Genomic DNA, 18,947 nt, shown 5'->3' with positions numbered 1-18,947 from the left:
TTTTTATATGCTCTGGGAAAGTAAAATATGAATCTGAATAACTTTATGGAGATACACACTTTATTGTGATAGCCTAGGATCAAACCTAGTAATATCTCCAAGGTATACCTATAAACACCTACCTCAAGAAGAATGATGCCAAATAAACAACCTAACTCTACACCAGGAAAACAAAAGAAAAGATTAACAAAAGTAAAAGTTGGTTCTTTGAAAAGATGAGCAAAATGGACAATATCTCAGGTAGACTAACCAAGAAAAAAAAGAGAAAGAACCCAAATTAACAAAACTAGAAATGAAAAAGAAGACATTACGAGTGATAACACAGAAATACAAAGAATCATAAGAGGCTACTATGAATAACTATAGACCAACAAGCTGGACAATTTACAAGAAACTGAATATTCTGAGAAATATACAAAGTATCAAGACAGAATCAGGAAGAAATATGGAGCCTGAACAGATCTCTTTACTAGGTAAAGAGATTGTATCAATAATCAAAAATCTGTCCCCTCAAAAAAAAAAAAAAAAGGAAAGTCCAGGACCAGATGGTAAATTTTCCCATACACTTAAAGACTTGGTGTCAATCCTTCTCAAACTCTTCCAAAAAATAAGAGGAGGGAACACTCCCAAACGCATATTACAAGGCCAGCATTACTTTTATACCAAAGCCAGTAAAGGACACTACCAGAAGAGAAAGCAACAGACCAATATCCCTGATAAATATAGATATAAAAATTCTCTATAAAATACTAGCAAACAGAATTCAGAAGCACACTAAAAGGATCACTCACCATGATCAACTGGGATTTTCACCTGAGATGTGAGGATGATTCAGCATATGTAAATCAACTGATGTGGTTTATCACATTAAGAGAGTGAAAGAAAAAAATTAGATGATCATTTCAATACATGCAGAAAAAGCATCTGACAAAATTCAACAGCTGTTCATGATAAAAACTGTTAACAAACTAGGTACAGAAGGAACATAATTCAACATAATAAACATCATATATAATAAGCCCACAGTTAACATGGTGAAGCGGTTGAAAGCATTTCCTCTAATATAGGAACAAGAGAAGGGTGCTCATCCTACCACTCCTATTCAATATAGCATTAAAAGTCTTCACTGGGCCACCTGGGTGACTCAGTGGCTGAGTGTCTGCTTTTGTGTCAGATCGTGATCCTGGGGTCCTGGGATTCAGTCCCACATCAGCTTCTCCCTCTGCCTACATCTCTGTTTCTCAGGAATAAATAAATAAAATCTTTAAAAATAAATAAGTAGATAGATAGATTAGATAGATAGATAGATAGATAAATGGTACTGGGAAAATTGAATATTTAGGTCTAAAAAAATGAAACTAGACCACTTACAAAAATTAACTCAAAATGGATTAAAGACTGAAATGTAAAACCTGAAACCATAGAATTCCTACATAAAAACATAAGGAAAAAGCTCCCTGATATGGATCTTGGTAATATTGTGAATATGACACCCAAAACACCAGCCATAAAATAAAAAATAAACAAATGAGACTACATCAAATTCTAAATTTAGTTTCTGCACAGAAAAACAAATGACCAACAAAGTAAAAAGACAATCTACAAAATAGGAATAAATACTTGCAAAGAATGTATCTTGATAAGGGTTTAATATTCAAAATATGTAACTTATACAATCCGGTAACAAAATAATAATAATCCAATTTAAAAGAGGGCAAAAGACAAGAGAGAAGGAAGATTGCAGAATAGGAGGATCCCTGAGCTTGTCGCTCCCCAGACACACTGAGGCAAAAACTACATGCATTACCACTCACTTTGAAAACAACCTGAAGACCAGCAAACAGATCTTCCATAGCTAAGGTCATAAAGAGAAATACACCTTGAATAGAACAGGAGAAGTCGAAACATGGTCGGGAACCAAAACACCAGCCATGCTACCCACAAGTGGAAGGGTTATCACAAGCATGTAAGAGCAAGGGAATCAAGCCCCCCTTCAGATACCCCCAACCCTGGGGAGGTACACTGAAAAGCTGAATCCCCATTTGACTTTGAAAATCAGTAGGTTTAAACTGCAGGAGTTTTAAAAATCAACAGGGCTTAACTCCAGGAGAGCTGGAAGGCTACAGGAAACCAAGTCCCTGCTCTTAAGGAACCAGTATATAGTCTCACTCAGCAGTACACCCAGCACAGAAGTAGCAATTTGGAAAGTGCATAGGTTATATACATAAAGGAGATTTACTGACTAATTTTAGGACATGCCAGAGGGGAAGGGAACTGCAAGAACTTTAAGAACAGAAGTGTTGGCAGGTACCATTTTTCTTACCCTCCTTCATCCTAGATAGCTGGACATTTACAGGAGCCAGTTCTCATGCTCTCCAGGCTCCTTGCTAACACCACTTGCCAGGCCCCAGCATTCCCCTGTGGACGGCCACACAATCACCCAGTCAGGTGCCCCTCCAAAGTGGTTCCCACACCACCACACACACCAGACAGCCTCAGTCAGGACTGATACCCCCCGCCCAAAGCACTCTACAACACCTAGTGGGCAGACCCAGATAAATATGTTGCCTCCAAAGCCACTCCTGATTCATTCCTGCCTTGAGGAGTGGGGTAGCTCACCCACACACAAGCACACCAGCATTAGCTGCAGCCAGGACTCTCAGCCAGGTGCGCCAGAAATAAATGCTGCCCATCAGCACCCCCACTGTAGCTACAAGATCCCTCACACAACTATGCTGGGAGCAGGCACTGCCCATCAGCACACCCACAGCAATAGGGGCAGATCACTGCAGACAGCCAGGCAGAGGGGCAGCCCTGCCCACTAGCATGCCTGCAGAAAGTGTGACAGAGCTTGTAAGCTAGCCACACAGGGGGAAAAATCCTACCCACCAGTGGGCCCACAGCAGTCATAGCTCAGCCACAACAGGAGGGCACACGCAGCTCACACAGGGGACACCCCAGGAGCACCTGGTTTTAGTGGTTTGGGAAGACTCTGAAACCTCCCACATAAGGCCACTGCTGTCAAGACCAGAAGATGGAGCTGACCTACCTATAAATAGGAAAAAACACAGGGTCAGACAAAATGAGGAGACAGACGAATATGTTCCAAACCAAAGACCAAGACAAAAACCATGAGGTGGGGGTGGGGGGGAGGCTGAACAGAATGCAGATATGCAAAATACCTGATAAAGGGTTGAAAATAATGTTCATAAAGATACTTGAGAGAAGAGTGGATGAACTCTGTGAAAATTTCAACAAAGACATAAATAATATAAAAAAAGAACCAGTCAGAGCTGAAGAATACAATTACTGAAATGAAAAACATACTAGAGAGAATCAACAGATCAGAGGAGACAGAAGTAGAGATCAACAACCTGCAAGACAGGGTAGTGGAAAGCACCCAAGCTGAACAGCAAAAAGAAAAAGGAATTTTAAAGATTAGGATAGGTTAAGGGACCTCTGTGACAATATCAAGCTAATAACAATCACATTAAAAGGGTCCCAGAAGAAAAAAGAAGGGGGCAGAAAATTTATTTGAAGAAATAATACCTGAAAACTTCCCTAACCTGGAGTAGGAAACAGACGTTCATGTCCAGGAAGCACAAAAGGCTCCAAACAAGATGAACCCAAGGAGTTCCATACTAAGACACATAATTAAAATCACAAAAGGTAATTATAAAGAAAGAATTTTAAAAGCAGCAAGAAAAAATAAAACAGTTACATATGAGGAAAACCCATAAGATTATTCGCTCATTTTTTCAGCAGAAACTTTATAAGCCAAAAGGGAATGACATGATACATTCAAAGTGCTGAGAGAAAAAATCAAAAACAAAAAACTACAACCAAGAAAAATCTACCCAGAAAGACTATCATTGGGAATTGGAAAGACAGAGTTTTCTAGATAAATAAAAGTTAATAAAATTGACAAACCAGACTTACAAGACATATTTAGGAATTTTTCAAGTAGAAAAGTCATAATTAGAAGAAGATTAAGGAAGGAAAAAAATTCACAGCTAAAAGCAAACATTCTGTAAACATAGTGAATTACTTATAAAACCAGTATGTAGATTAAAACACAAAAACAGTAAACGCAATTTTATATATAAAAATTGGTGGAGGGATACACAAAATAAAAAGATGTAAAAACAAAAAAAAACAAAAAAAACAAAACAAAAAAACAAAATAAAAAGATGTAAAATATGACATCATATACATAAAATGTAGAGCAGAGAGCAAAATTTAGTGCTTTTAGAATGGATCTGAACTTAAGTGACCATCAACTTAATATAGACTGCTATATACATAGGATGTTATATATGAACTCAATGGCAACCAAAAATCAAAAACCTGCAGTAGATACAGAAAAAATAAAGAGAAAGGAATCCACACATAATACTAAAGCAAGCCATCAAATGACAAGGGAAGAGAGAAAGAGAAGAACAGAGAAAAACCACAAAAAGAACCAGAAAACAATTTAAAGAATGGCAAATAAGTGTATACCTATCAATAGTTACTTTAAATGTAAATGGACTAAATGCTCCAAAAAGGGTGACTGAATGGATAAAAAACAAGATGCATCTGTATGCTGCCTACAGGAGACTCACTTCAGACCCAAAGACACATGCAGATTGAAAGTGAAAGAAAGGGGAAAAAAAAAATCATTCCACGCAAATGGAAGCAGGAAAAAGCCAGGGTAGCAATACTTATATCAGACAAAATAGACTCTGATGAAAGACTAGCAAGAGACAAAAAGGAGTATTAAATAATGATTAAAGTATCAACCCAAGAAGAGGATATAATAATTGTAAATATGCATCCAACATAGCATCTAAATACATAAAGCAAATATTAAAAGGCATAAAAAGAAACTGACAGTAATATAGGAATAGTAGAGGACTTAATACCCCACTTTACATCAATGGCTAGATCATTCAAACAGAAAATCAGCAAGGAGACAATGTTTTTGAACAACACATTAGACCAGCTGGTACTAACAGATACAAACAAACATTCCATCCAAAAACAGCAGAACACATATTGTTTCCAAGTATACATAGAACAGTCTCCATGGCAGATCACATGCTAGGCCACAAAACAAGTTTCAACGCAGTTAAGAAGACACCTGGGTGGCTCAGTCAGTTGAGTGTCCAACTCTTGGTTTTGGCTCAGGTCATGATTTCGGTGTAATGGGATTGAGCTTCACATCAAGCTCCACACTCAGTGCAGAGTATACTTGGGATTCTCTCTCTCCCTCTCTCTCTGCCCCTTCCTGCTGCTTGCATGTATTCTTTCTCAAATAAATAAAATATTAAAAAAAAAAGACTGAAACCAAATTAGGCATCTTTCTGACCACAAAGGTATGAAACTAGAATTACAAGAAAAAAATGGAAAGAAACATAAACACATCAAGGCTAAACAACATGCTAACAACCAATGAGTCAACAACAACAAAAAAAAATCAAGAGAAAATTTTAAAAAATACATGAAAACACCAACAATCCACAATCTTTGAGACACAGTGAAAATAGTTCTAAGAGGGAAGTTTATAGTGATACAGGCCCACCCCAGGAAACGAGAAAAATATCAAAGAATCTAACCTTACAAAGGAACTAAAAAAAGAACAAACAAGGCCCAAAGTCAGTAGAAGGAAGGAAATAATAAAGATCAGAGCAGGAATTAATGAAATAGAGACTGAGAAGACAATGGAAAAGATCAGTGAAACCAAGAGCTGCTTCTTTGAAAAATAACTTTTTTTTTTTTTTTTTACCTAACCTTTACCCAGACTTACCAAGAAAAAAATGAGACAGTACTCAAATATTTCTCAAATCAGAAATGAAGGAAGATAAATAACAACTGACCACAAAAAAGCAAAGAGTTATAATGCTAAAAAAAAAAAAATAGGATATGCCAACAAATTGGACAATCTACAAGAAATGGTTAAATTCCTATAAACATACAATCTTCCAAGACTGAATCAAGAAGAAATACAAAATCTGAACAGACCAATTATTAGTTAACAACATTGAATAAGTAATCAAAAAACTCCCAACAGGGACATCTGGGTGGCTCAGCGGTTGAGCTTCTTTCTTTGGCTCAGGGCGTGATCCTAGGATCCAGGATCAAGTCCCACATGGGCTCCCGTCAAGGAGCCTGCTTCTCCCTCTGCCTGTGTCTCTGCCTCTGTGTCTCTCATGAATAAATAAATAAATCTTTAAAAAAAAGAAAAACCTTCCAACAAACCAAAGTCCAGGACCAGATAGCTTCAGAGGTGAATTCTACCAAATGCTGAAAGAAAATTAATACCTACTCTTCTCAAACTATTACAAATAAAATAAAATAAAATAAATAAAATAAATAAAATAAAATAAAATAAAATAAAATGGAAAGGAAAACTTCCAAATTTATTCTATGAGGCCAGCATTACTCTGAATACCAAAACCAGACAAAGACATGACAAAAAAAGAAAACCACAACCCAATATCCCTGATGAACATAGATGCACAGTATTCAACAATGTACATTAAAAGGATCACTCACCACCAAGTGAGATTTATTCCAGGGATGCAAGGGTGGTTCAATATTTGCAAATCAATGTGATATATCACATTAACAAGAGAAAGGATAAAAATCATAGAAAAAGCATTTGGAAAACTACAACATCCATTCTTTTTTTTTTTTTTTCAACATCCATTCTTGATAAAAACCCTCAATGGTGGGTTTAGAGAGAACATATCTCAATGTAATAAAAGGCACTATATAAAAACCCACAGCTAGGGATCCCTGGGTGGCTCAGCAGTTTAGCACCTGCCTTCGGCCCAGGGCGTGATCCTGGAGTCCTGGGATTGAGTCCCATATCAGGCTCCCTGCATGGAGCCTCTCTCTCTCTCTCTCTCTGTCTCTCTGGAATAAATAAATAAAATCTTTAAATATAAACCCACAGCTAATAGCATATACTCATTGGTGAAACCCTAAAAGTGCTTCCTCTAAGATCAGGAACAAGACGGATGTCCACTCGCACCACTTTTATCCGACATAGTGCTAGAAGTCCTGGCTGCAGCATTCAAACAAGAAATAAAAGGCAACCAAATTGGTAAGGAAAAAGTAAAACTGTCACTACTTGCAGATAACATACTAGATAGAAAGACCATTAAAGACTCCACAAGGGATCCCTGGGTGGCGCAGCGGTTTGGCGCCTGCCTTTGGCCCAGGGCGCGATCCTGGAGTCCCTGGATCGAATCCCACGTCGGGCTCCCGGTGCATGGAGCCTGCTTCTCCCTCTGCCTGTGTCTCTGCCTCTCTCTCTCTCTGTGACTATCATAAATAAATAAAAATTAAAAAAAAAAAGACTCCACCAAAAAATTAGAATAAATGAATTTAGTAAATTTGCAGGATACCAAATATACAGAAATTGTTGCATTCCTATACGCTACTAATGCAATAGCAGAAAGCGAAATTAAGAAAACAATCCCATTTACAATTGCACCGATAAGGGGGATCCCCGGGTGGCTCAGCGGTTTAGCGCCTGCCTTTGGCCAAGGGCGTGATCCTGGAATCCCAAGATCGAGTCCCATGTTGGGCTCCCTGCATGGAGCCTGCTTCTCCCTCTGCCTGTGTCTCTGTCTCTGCCCCTCTCTCTCTCTCTCATGAATAATTTTTTTAAATCTTAAAAAAAATTGCACCAATAAAATTAAATACCTAGGAATAAACTTAACCATGGAGGTGAAACACCTATACTCTGAAAACTTAAGACACTAATGAAAGAAACTGAAGATGACTCAAACAGAAAGACATACAATGTTTGTGGCTTGGAGGAATTGATATCATTAAAATGTCCATACTACCCAAAGCAATCTACAGATTCAATGCAAATCCCTATCAAAATAGCAATAGCATTTTTTACAGAAGTAGGACAAATAATCCTAAAATTCACTTAGAACCACAAAAGACATCAAATAGCCAAAGCAATCTTGCGAAAGAAGAATAAAGCTGGAGATAGGACAATCCCACGTTTCAAGTTACACTACAAAGCAGCAGTAAGCCAAACAGTATAGTATTGGCATGAAAACAGGCAGATATATCAATAGAACAAAAGACCACCTTTTTTGATAAATGGTGTTAAGAAAACAGGATGGCTACATGTAAAAGAATGGACCACTTTCTTATACCATTCACAAAAATAAACTGAAAATGTATTAAAGACGTAAATGTGAGATCTGAAACCATAAAACTTCTAAAAGAAGACACAGCCAGTCATCTCTTGGACATCAGCCTAAGCAACATATTTATGGATATGTGTGTCCTAAGGAAAAGGTAAATGAAAGTAAAAATAAACTATTAGGACTATCACAAAATAAAAAGGTTTTGCACAGTGTAGGAAACCATGAACAAAATGAAAAGGTAGCCTACTGAATGGAAGAAGGTATTTGTAAATGATATGTCCAACAATGGGTTAATATTCAAAATATACAAAAGAACTTATACAACTCAAGGCCAAACAAACAAAAAAAATCTGCAAAATGGGCAGAAGACCTGAGCAGACATTTTCCCAAAGAAAACATATAGATCGCCAGCAGATACATGAAAAGATGCTCAACATCATTCATCGTAACTGAAATGCAAATATAAAACAATGAGATACCTCCTGATACCAGTAAGAATGAGTAGGAAAGAATGAGTAGTATCAAAAAGACAAGAAATAAATTGTTGGTGGGTTTGTGGAGCAAAGAAAACCTTCGTGTACTGTTGGTGGGAATATAAACTGGTGCAATCACTATGGAAAACAGGATAGAAGTTCCTCAAAAAATTAAAAATACCACAGGATCCAATAATTCCACTTCTGTGTATTTACCCAAAGAAAATGTAAACACTAATTCAAAAAGACAGATGCACCCCTATGTTTACTGCAGCATTCTTTACAATAGCCAAGATACGGAAGGAACCCGAGTGATCATGAATAAATGAATGGATAAAGAACATGTGGTGGATACATATGCAAAGGAATATTACCCAGCCATAAAAAAGAATGAAATCTTGCCATTTACAACAACACAGATGGATCTAGAGGGTACTGGGCTAAGTGAAGGCAGTCAGACTGGCAAATACCATATGATTTCACTTTTTTATGTGGAATCTATAAAACAAACCACAAAAATATAGAAAGAGAGCCATAAACATATTGAACAATTTGGTGGTTACCACAGAGAAGAGGGCAGGAAGACAGGCAAAATGGACAAAGGGGATTAAGAGGTATAAACTTCCACTTATAAAATAAATATATCATGGAGATTAAAAGTATAGCGTAAGATGTAGTGTGTGTGTGTGCATATTCAATAATATAATAACTTCATATGGTGACAGTGGCAAGCATTTCATAATGTTTATAATTGCTGAATCATTACGTTGTACACCTGGAACTAGTATTATATGTCAACTATCCTTCAACTATCCTTTTTAAGTAAAAAGAAAAAAAATGGGCAACAGAATAGACGTTTTCCCAAAGGTGATATACAAATGGCCAAGAAGTACATGAAAAGATGCTCAACATCACCACCATTAGGGAAATGCAAATCAAAACTATGATATCACCTCACATCTGTTTGAATGTCCATCATCAAAAACACAACAGATAATGAGGATGTGGAACAAAGGGAACTCTTGTGCAGAGTACTTGGGAGCACTTGGGTCTGAAAACTAGTACAGCCACTATAGAAAACAGCATGGAGAATCCAAAAAAAATTAAAAACCGAACTACTCTTGTTTTTTGTTTTTTTGTGGGTTTTTTTTTTTTTTCAGATTTTATACTGGCATTAGAGATTTTGTTTTGTTTTGTTATGTTTTTATTTTATTTTTTATTGGAGTTCAATTTGCCAACATATAGCATATCACCCAGTGCTCATCCCGTCAAGTGCCCCCCTCAGGGCTGGTCACCCAGTCACCCCAACCCCCCGTCCACCTCCTTTTCCACTACCCCTTGTTCGTTTCCCAGAGCCAAACTACTCTTTGATCCAGTAATTCCACCTCTGGGAATACAGTTGCCTCTTGAACAACATGAAGCCACTTATATCTGAATTTTTTCGCTAAGTATACATACAGTATTGTAAATATATCTTCTCTTATGATATCCTTAACGTTTGTTCTCTAGCTTACTGTATTATAAAAATACAGTATACAATGCAAATAACATGCAAAATATATGTTAACTGTTTCTGTTATCAGTAAGGCTTCTGGTCAGCAGGTTAGTAGTAATTAAGTCTGGGGCAGGGGGGGAGTCAAAACTTATACAGGCTTTTTACTGTGGTGGGGACTGGCACCCCTAACTCCTGCATTGTTCAAAGGTCAATTGTAGATACAAAGAAAAGGAAAACACTAACTCAAAAAGATAGCTGTATCCTTATGTTCACAGCAGCATTATTTATAAGGGGTAAGACATGGAAATAACCTAAGCATCCATCGATAGAGGAATGGATAAGCAAGTTGTGGTATGCATATATAATTTTTTAGAAACTATGAAATCCTGCCCTTTGTGACCTTGAGGACATTATGCTAAGTGAAGTCAGTCAGTCAAATACTGCATGATCTCATTTATGTGTAGAATCAAAAAAACAAAACAAAAAGTGATAGAAAAAGAGACTAGATTTGTGGTTAGAAGAGGTGGGAGGGTTGGGGGTAGGGACTGGGGGAATTGGAGGAAGGTGCTCAAAAGATACAAACTTCCAGTTATAAGGTAAATAAATACTAAGGATGTAATGTACAAAATGATGACTAGAGCTAGCACTGCTGTATAATATACAGGAAACTTAAGAGAGTAAATCCTGAGTTCTCATTACAAAGAAAAGATTTTTTTTCTTTTTTTTTTTTTAACTTTTTATTATATATAAATGAAATGACGGATGCTAACTAAACCGACTCCGGTCATTATTTCGCAACATATAATAGGATGCTATTCACTTGTAAGTGATCTATGTCAATTATATCTAAATGAAACTGAGGGTGGGGGAACAGAGAATGTGATAAATATATAACACACACATATACAAGTGACCAGTTTAAAATTTGGATAATTTATTAATTACAATGAGGTATGAACTTGAAAACACTGGTCTTAAAGCAATGTTTTCCAAATTATTTTCCACATTGACCTGCAAAATAACCTATGGGGAAAAAATACACCTTACACCTTCTTTGGTAGCCAAGAAGGTGTAAGGAATGCAGTTAACTCTATGCTCCCGTTTCCAATGCACAATGTCCATGAACATACAAAGAGCCCTTAGAAGTCTCTGTACTCTGCAGCAAAGATCCACCTATTTACCTTGGTTCAACCCAGTGTTTATTAAATTGGGCATTCATTCTTGAAAAATTTTATCACATAATTCCTATTAACCTAAGAGGCAATATACCTGCAGCCTGATGGAGAAGACAATACCACCTGTGTTTGAACCCTGGACGGCTCTGCCATTTAGCAGCTAGTATTTTCTTCATCGACAAAATGGACACAGTAATAAACTATGCCTACCTACGTGCAAAGTATTTATAACACCATGAGCACTTTATAAATGTTGATTAACATCCAGCAGAGCCAATGTTCTAAGACACACTTTGGGAAACACTGGTACAGAAACTAACCCATCAGTGTTCTGGGGCTCCTGTCTCTCTAAGGGAAGATTACAAACTAGTCGGATGGGATGTATGTAATTATGACACAGTTAGGGGCACCTGGGTGACATAGTCAGGTACGGTTCAACTCTTGGTTTCAGCTCAGGTCATGATCCCGGAGTCGTGGGATCAAGCCCCACATCGGGCTCTATGCTCAGCATGGGGTCCACTTGGGGTTCTCTCCCTCTCCCCTCCCTCCACTCAAGCACGTACTCTCCCTCACAAACAAATCAATCCTAGAAACAAAACAAAACAAAACAAAACCACCTAGGCTCAAGGATATTGTAATAGTTTGGCTAAACAGAGAAGACAGGAGCAGTCACACTAAAGAAAAGGAAAACGGGTTTAAAGATACTTTAAATATAGCAAACTATCAGGTGTGACATTTACAGAAAGTCTAGGCACTGGCAAAAAGGGGGTAAGAAAGGACGACATTAGGCATGTGGGACAAGAAGGTCAAAGGCAGTAGCAGGTATCCTTGAGACACAGGAAGAGTAGAAGCACATTCTGGGAGGGGATGTGGGTAATTAAATGGGTTCGTGTCAGGTTCAAATCTCTCCTGGACTTGACCTCAGGAGGCCGGGGACAGAAACAGCTCTGGGAGATGTAATGCGTAGCCATCAGGGTTAGTTACAGGAATGACTGGGCTCATGCTCTGAGAGCATCAACAGGAGGGAGAAGGGCCTGTACTGACAAAGATGCCAGACGGGGTTTTCTCTCTCCCCTTCCCAAGAGGAGATCCATGTGGGGACTCCAGGAAAGCCAGGCTGTGCCACCTCGAGGCTCCATCCCGTCCAAAATCCCGTTTGCTCCTTCAGCCTTCCTCCTCGCCCCACTTGATGACAGAAGGCCTGGGATTTCCACCAGGTGGGAAGCTTTTAGTTGCTTCTCCCTCCCCGAATGCCGGCCGGAGGGTTGCCAAGCTGCACGCTCACCCGTGAAACTACGTTGGAAACGGCTACCTGCTGCAGGAAAATCCTCCACCGCTAAATTCACAAGCCTGTGCATCTGCATTCTCAGTCCTTATTATACTCAGAAATCCTCACCCTAACCCTCATGCCCTTCACATCCTTATCCCATTCCTTCTGAAGTACGCCCCTGAGCTCCACTAGGAAGTGGGGTCCAGGACGCGTTCGGGGCCAGAATGTCTGAACATGCACACTTCTTGGTAAGAAAGAACTAACTTACTTAACTTACTTACTTATTTATTGTTTATTTATTTATTATTTTTCCTTTCTGCCCATGTCAAAGTAACTGCTGCAAAACCACCACCACCACATCTCCTACCTGGAGCGAGGACGCCTTCTATTCCCACCTGGCCCAGCTGAGGCGCCCAGGTGGTCTTACCTCCTCCAATCAAGCTGCCTGCCCTCCCCTGCGGCTGAAAACCGAGCCACCCAGGTGCATCAATCACGCCCCTCCCTACGTGAAGGCTTTGTTGGCTTCCTGCCGACTTTCCACTTGCGGGCTAACTGCCCCGGCCAAGGACAGGCATCTGCTGCAGTGTGACCCCGAAAGCCCACGGGGTCACAGCGAGCGGCTGTGCGGGCCGGGCCGCCTGCTGGACACGTGCGAGCGTCGCCGATTGCCAGGACCTGGGCCCAGCCCGGGGCGGGGCACCGGGACCTGCTCCTCCGCTGGGGCTGCACCTGCCGGGCTGCACCTGCTGGGCTGCACCTGCCGTCTTAAGGTCTCCGCGGCAGGCAAGGGCTCCCGGCTCCGCAGATGCCTCGCTGGCCAGCCTGACTCAGACACTGACGCCCTGCACTCGGCAGCTGGAGGGCAGGCCAGGAGGCAATGATCCCCAAGACTTAGAGCCCCCAGGGGCTTCTCACCTGGAAGCTCCACGGGGGCCCTTCCCTGCCCGGGGAGCCTGCAGGGAGGCGGGAGGGCGGGCTGCTGCGTGCCAGGCGCTGCACCCTGCTGGCACCGTCTGTATACGCGAGCTCACTGCATCCCGAGCCACCCAGGGAGCGGGCGTCACTGTTTCCGTACTACAGGCGACCCAGGTGTCCGCCGGAGACCCCGAGGCCAGGAAAACTGCGCATGCGTCGTTCCGTGGCTCCCCTGACAACATCCCGGCGCGCAGGTGCGCAAGGCTGGCTCATGCCCGCGGCCACGGCGCCCACCAGGGCACAGGCGGCTGCCGAATGCAACCAACAGGCCGCGGATACACTGCGGGGCGGGAGGACAGGAAGGAGCAGAAGGACTCACCTGCCGACGCCATCCTGAAGCGCGGGACGGACCTGAGGAGCCGCGAGGAACCCTGGGAAACTCCCGCGCACTGCACTCTGGGATGGGGGCGGAGACTGGGCGGGGCCACCACAAGCCACGCCCACACCCCTGCTCCCAGGCCAGGCTGCTCCAGGCCCCTCACCACCCCCCCTCCCCTGGGCGTGCAGAGAGAACCCTGGGGAGCCCCTACACTCACCCCCTCCTCTTTCTTTTCTGGCTCCAGCCTCTGCCCCTTCCCCACGCCAGAGCTCTTTTCTTCTCATGCAAGAAAATAAAATCACTCTGCAAGTCGTCTCCCTGGCTTTTTTATTTTACGCTCAACCACAGTTTTTGAACTTAAAAGCCAAGCCTCTGTTGCTTCTGTTCTTTGATTTTACCCTCCTTTGGGGTAGGGTTGCCGGGGAAAATACGAGTCACTCAGCCACCTTTGAATTTCAGGTAAACGACAAATTTTAGTATATGGTCCCCCAAAATTGCAAATTTTTTTTTTTTTAAGATTTCATTTATTTATCCATGAGAGACACACAGAGAGAGAGGCAGAGACACAGAGAGGGGGAAGCAGGCTCCATGCAGGGAGCCCGACATGGGACTCGATCCTGGGTCTCCAGGATCACACCCTGGACCGAAGGTGGCGCTAAGCCACTGAGCCACCCGGGCTGCCCTGCAGAAGATTTTTTAATGATGCCAAAAATTCTAGGTCATTTCTGTGATTCAGATTGAACCGAGCATCCTGTATATTTATTTGCAAAGTCCCGGCAGCCCTGCTCTGGGAAAGCAGAGGCCTGTTTCCCGATACCCTCAAGCAGGGTGGTGCCAAGGGCGAAACTCTGAGTGTCCTTGCAAGATGGGAGATTATGTTAATATTTCACAATATCATCTTCCCACACAAATAAAAATGTACACATTTCCTAAGTATTTTTTAAAGGAGGCATAATAGGGGCATTTTATCTGCACAATCCACGGAGTTAGATACTGTCAGGAATTTATTTGGAACAAATGAAACTGTCAGATATCATGCAAGGTAGGAAGCACACATCACATTTCTGGGAGAACAGTTACCACAAGCTGCTCTCCTGGAACAGTGTTTTAGCCACTGACATTCAGACCATGTAGACACAAGGGAATTCAACCAAAGAAAATTCAGCAGAGCTCCAGCGGTCCCTCGTCACACGCTGGCGCTTGTTTAAGCAAGCAGAATGGCAAAGTGCTGTGAGGTGAGGTATTCACTCTTTGTGTGAGCCTGCCTACATTACTTCGCATCCCCACACCTCGGTGAAGGATTTGGCACAAAAATAACCACCCCATGACATGAACTCCGGTAGTCACAATTGGCGGATATGACCACTTCTAAGCAATTTAGATCCATTGAGACAGTGCTCACTTTGGCAGCACGTACACACGAGCTCCGCTGAGACAAAGGAATTGGTTACTCACCCTTCTGAGTGAGAGATGCCTGAGTGAGAGACAAAGTGACAAAGATGGAACATTTCAGACAGGTTATTCCTAAAAGCAAAGAGACCGTGCCTGGGAATGATTGCACCTTCTCGCCTCATGTTTGTCTGTAGCCCCCATTCTGAAGGGGCCTGTGCCCCAGACCTGGGATGGCATCCAACAGAAAGAAGGGCCCCAGCAAGACAAGGACAGCTGAAATGCAGGACCGCTATGCCCCAACGTGCACCAGAGCCAGCCTTACCCCACCGTCTGGGACCCCCTGCCACTCCCATCCCTTCCTTTAGCATCTTCCCTCCCCTCGACCTGATTAATATTCCTTCTATTTCACACTTCTCCCTCGGGATCGAAGTTGCCATAGTCACAAGCAGCTGCCTCCTGCGTGATAATACTGTGACCACTCACGCGCTAACCTGGACCTCCAAACCCATTCTCGTCCTCTTTATCCTTTCTTTTTAAGAGTGTGTGTGTGTGTGTGTGTGTGTCCATCCAGACACCCAGGTACAAGAATCTGAGACGGAAGATAACTTTAGCCTTGAGAAAGAGGTTGATTTCTCTTAGAACTAATGGGCTCTTTTTTGCCGATATTGCTGACATAACCAAGGCCCATTCTAGGCTTGTATCTATTGTGCTCAAAAAAGAGATTCACACAAGAAAGGGCTTTCATTCTGCCCTGGGTTTTAGGCCTGACTCAAGGTCCCCTGGACAGTGAAGGACAACAAGAGGACATTTTTAGATCTGTCATCAACTCAGGCCTCTATAGCTCTGATCTTCTTATACAGTCCCTAGGTGGGGGGTTCCCATGTGGTCCCCTCTGCCCACATTCTACCCTAAAAAAGAAAAAACAAAACAAAACAGAACAAGATCATCTGGAGGACTGCCTTCCAAGAAGGGTCAGAAATATTCCTTTCCATTCTATTGTCTCTGGAGCCACAGACGCTCGATGATGGGTACCACTCACCAAAAGCTGTACGTTTTTAAACACTCTTCCTGCACTACCAGGATATCCTTTAGACACGTTACAATGACCCAAACAAGCCATGAATGAGGCTCCCGGGTTTCTCATGCATGTCCTACATCTTTCTAGGAATTGTAGGCTGATAAAAGGAGCAAGACAGCACCTGCCTTTGAAGAGCTTACAACCCCAGACAGTCCCAAGTGGGCCTCCAAGTGGGTGAGTTATTTAGTTAGTGGGAGAGTGGGGCTTACACCATGGCAGCTTCACCATGTTAACCATCTTGTGACCAGCAGACTGTGGCCTGTGCTGGTTGGGCCAGTAAGGACCTCTGGCAGAGGAGGCTCTCAGCAGTTGAGTATTTATCTTTGGGAATAGATTAAGATGAGGATGATCTGAGGGGACCAGCACCCCCTGATTCTCCACTTGTCATACCCATTTCCACACCACTTCTGCTAAGGCATAAATTCCTCTCGCGCTCCTTTCTTCAATTACTCTTCATCTCTCCTCCCAGAGACACAGGCCTCCTATTCAGGTAGAGGGCGGGAATGGGGCAAAGAAAGAAGGAAGATATACTCCAGGTCCTGCTTTGTTTCTAACCAAAACACCCGACTTAACATTGTTCTAGGGATTGGGAAGAACAGCAGAGGAATAAGCATCAGGAGTCATGATGTTGTTAGGCATCTCACCCAAACTCCCTCCTCCTTCCTGCTCAGAACTATAGGAAAGGTCAAGGTCAAAAGCAAAAACCAGGTGGGAAGGGCAAGCAGGAAAACCACCAGGCAAAAACCAGTAGCAGTTAACCCTCCTTAAGCAAATGTTAAATACACTTATTATAGCAATAAATAATAATGCAGGATGGAGTGTACATGGTGTAAACACCTTTAATACAATTCTAATTTTCTCTTTGCTTCAAGAGCCACAGATTGTTATGGCAACAAAACAGAAAAACAGATCACAGTATTAATTTCATATCTTGGCTTCATTTGTTCCACATTTGCAATACAACACATGCATAACAAACAGCTCGGGCCGAGCCAAAGCAGAGAAAACACACACACCACAGAAGGGCACCCTCTTGGCCTTGAGTTTTGTTCAGTAAGAAATAAATAATAATTTTCTACAAAGATTAGAAGTTTAGTTGCCCACACAATTTGCCGTCTGATGGATAACACTTGAGCAGCACGTCATCCTGTTCTTGCCAGCCCGATGATGCAAGGGAGAATGGGAACAGGCAGCCGAGCATCTTCTGCAGAAAGTTCTCCACTACAGGGTTTTTTTTGGTTTTTTGTTTTTGTTTTTTTAGCTAAGGAAAAAAACTTGGCTGACCTGGCTCTTTCTTAGTTCCCATGTGCCTGGGCTCCTGGGGCACCCCACCCCAATCCCCACCCAACTTGCTTCTTTACTTTACATCCAGAGTCCTAAAAATCGGTCTTCACTGTAGAGAAAAAGGAACTGTCAGACTGCTGGTAGGAGAAGCCAGTAGAATCCTCTGTGGATAGGAACTCAACAAGATCTAGCAAAGTTGAATATTCTCATGATCTGTGACCCAGGCATTCCCTCCTTACAGATAGAACCTTTGCTTGTGTCTCCAACGAAATATCTCTGAGACTATTCATTCCAATATTGTATATAGCAGAAAAAAAAATTCGAAGAAATTTAATTTTCCATCAACAAGAGAAAAGATGGATTATGAGTAGATAGATGCGATGCTGCAAGTATCTGACCACAATTTACTAAAGTAAATAAATTAAAAGGACAACGCAGGGATCCTTGCGGTGCTGGGACTCTTCTTCATCTGGACTTTATCAGTGTCAGTATTCTGGGTGTGACCTTGTACTATTATTTTGCACAACTTAGAAGAATAATCCAACAAGAAGAGTAAGTTGGGGAATATGGGTGAGTGGGGGTGAATAGATCAATTGGGACAAACGGACTTTGAGCTGCCTTCCAGATTATGCATTGTCAGCTCATCGCCTGGCTCTTAGTGTTCACTGAATACTTGATCCCTGTGGGGATGGCCCCGTGGATTCCTGGAACCTGCAAATATGTTACATCACATGGCAAAGGGGAATTAAGGTTGCAGATGGAATTAAGTTTGATTATCAACTGATTTAAAACAAGGAGATTACCTTGGATTATCTGGGCGGGCCTAATGTAATTACAAGGGTCCTTTAACGTGGAAGAGAAAGGCAGAGGAGTCAATGGCAGTGCAGCACAATGTGACAATTCCTGCCATGGCTGGTTTTGAGGATGGGAGGAAGCCACATGCCAGGGAATGTGCAACTTCTAGAAATTAGAGAAGGCAAGAAAAAGATCCTCCCCTAGAGCCTTCACAAAGGAATACGACTCTGCCAACACTTTGATTTTAGCCCAGTAAGCCCTATTTTGGACTTCTTTTTTTATAAAAGATTTTATTTATTTATTCATGAGAGACACAGAGAGGCAGAGACAAAGGCAGAAGGAGAAGCAGGCTCCCTGAGAGGAGCCTGATGTGAGACTCGATTCCAGGACCCCGGGATCACGACCTGAGACAAAGGCAGACACTCAACCACCGAGCCACCCAAGTGCCCCTATTTTGGACTTCTTACCTCAAAACTTCATGATGATAAATTCGTGTTGTTTAAACCATGAAATTTATGATTATTTATCACAG

The 18,947-nt window shown here is 41.9% G+C and overlaps 1 long non-coding RNA gene across 3 annotated transcripts in view; it reads right to left on the bottom strand.

Annotated features, from left to right (window-relative positions):
• Positions 1 to 13,932, bottom strand: part of LOC144313862 (uncharacterized) — a 48,174-nt gene extending 34,242 nt beyond the window's left edge. For all 3 annotated transcript variants that reach the window (XR_013379483.1, XR_013379480.1, XR_013379481.1), the window contains exon 1: positions 13,867 to 13,932. This is a non-coding gene — a long non-coding RNA (uncharacterized LOC144313862). The remainder of the gene's footprint in view (positions 1 to 13,866) is intronic.
• Positions 13,933 to 18,947: the final 5,015 nt, after the last annotated feature.

Source organism: Canis aureus, chromosome 5 (genome assembly GCF_053574225.1).
Source record: "Canis aureus isolate CA01 chromosome 5, VMU_Caureus_v.1.0, whole genome shotgun sequence".
In the NCBI taxonomy this organism is placed as follows: domain Eukaryota; kingdom Metazoa; phylum Chordata; class Mammalia; order Carnivora; family Canidae; genus Canis; species Canis aureus.
Note: the sequence above shows the minus strand (reverse complement) of the source record. Positions and strands in the feature narration are given on the sequence as shown.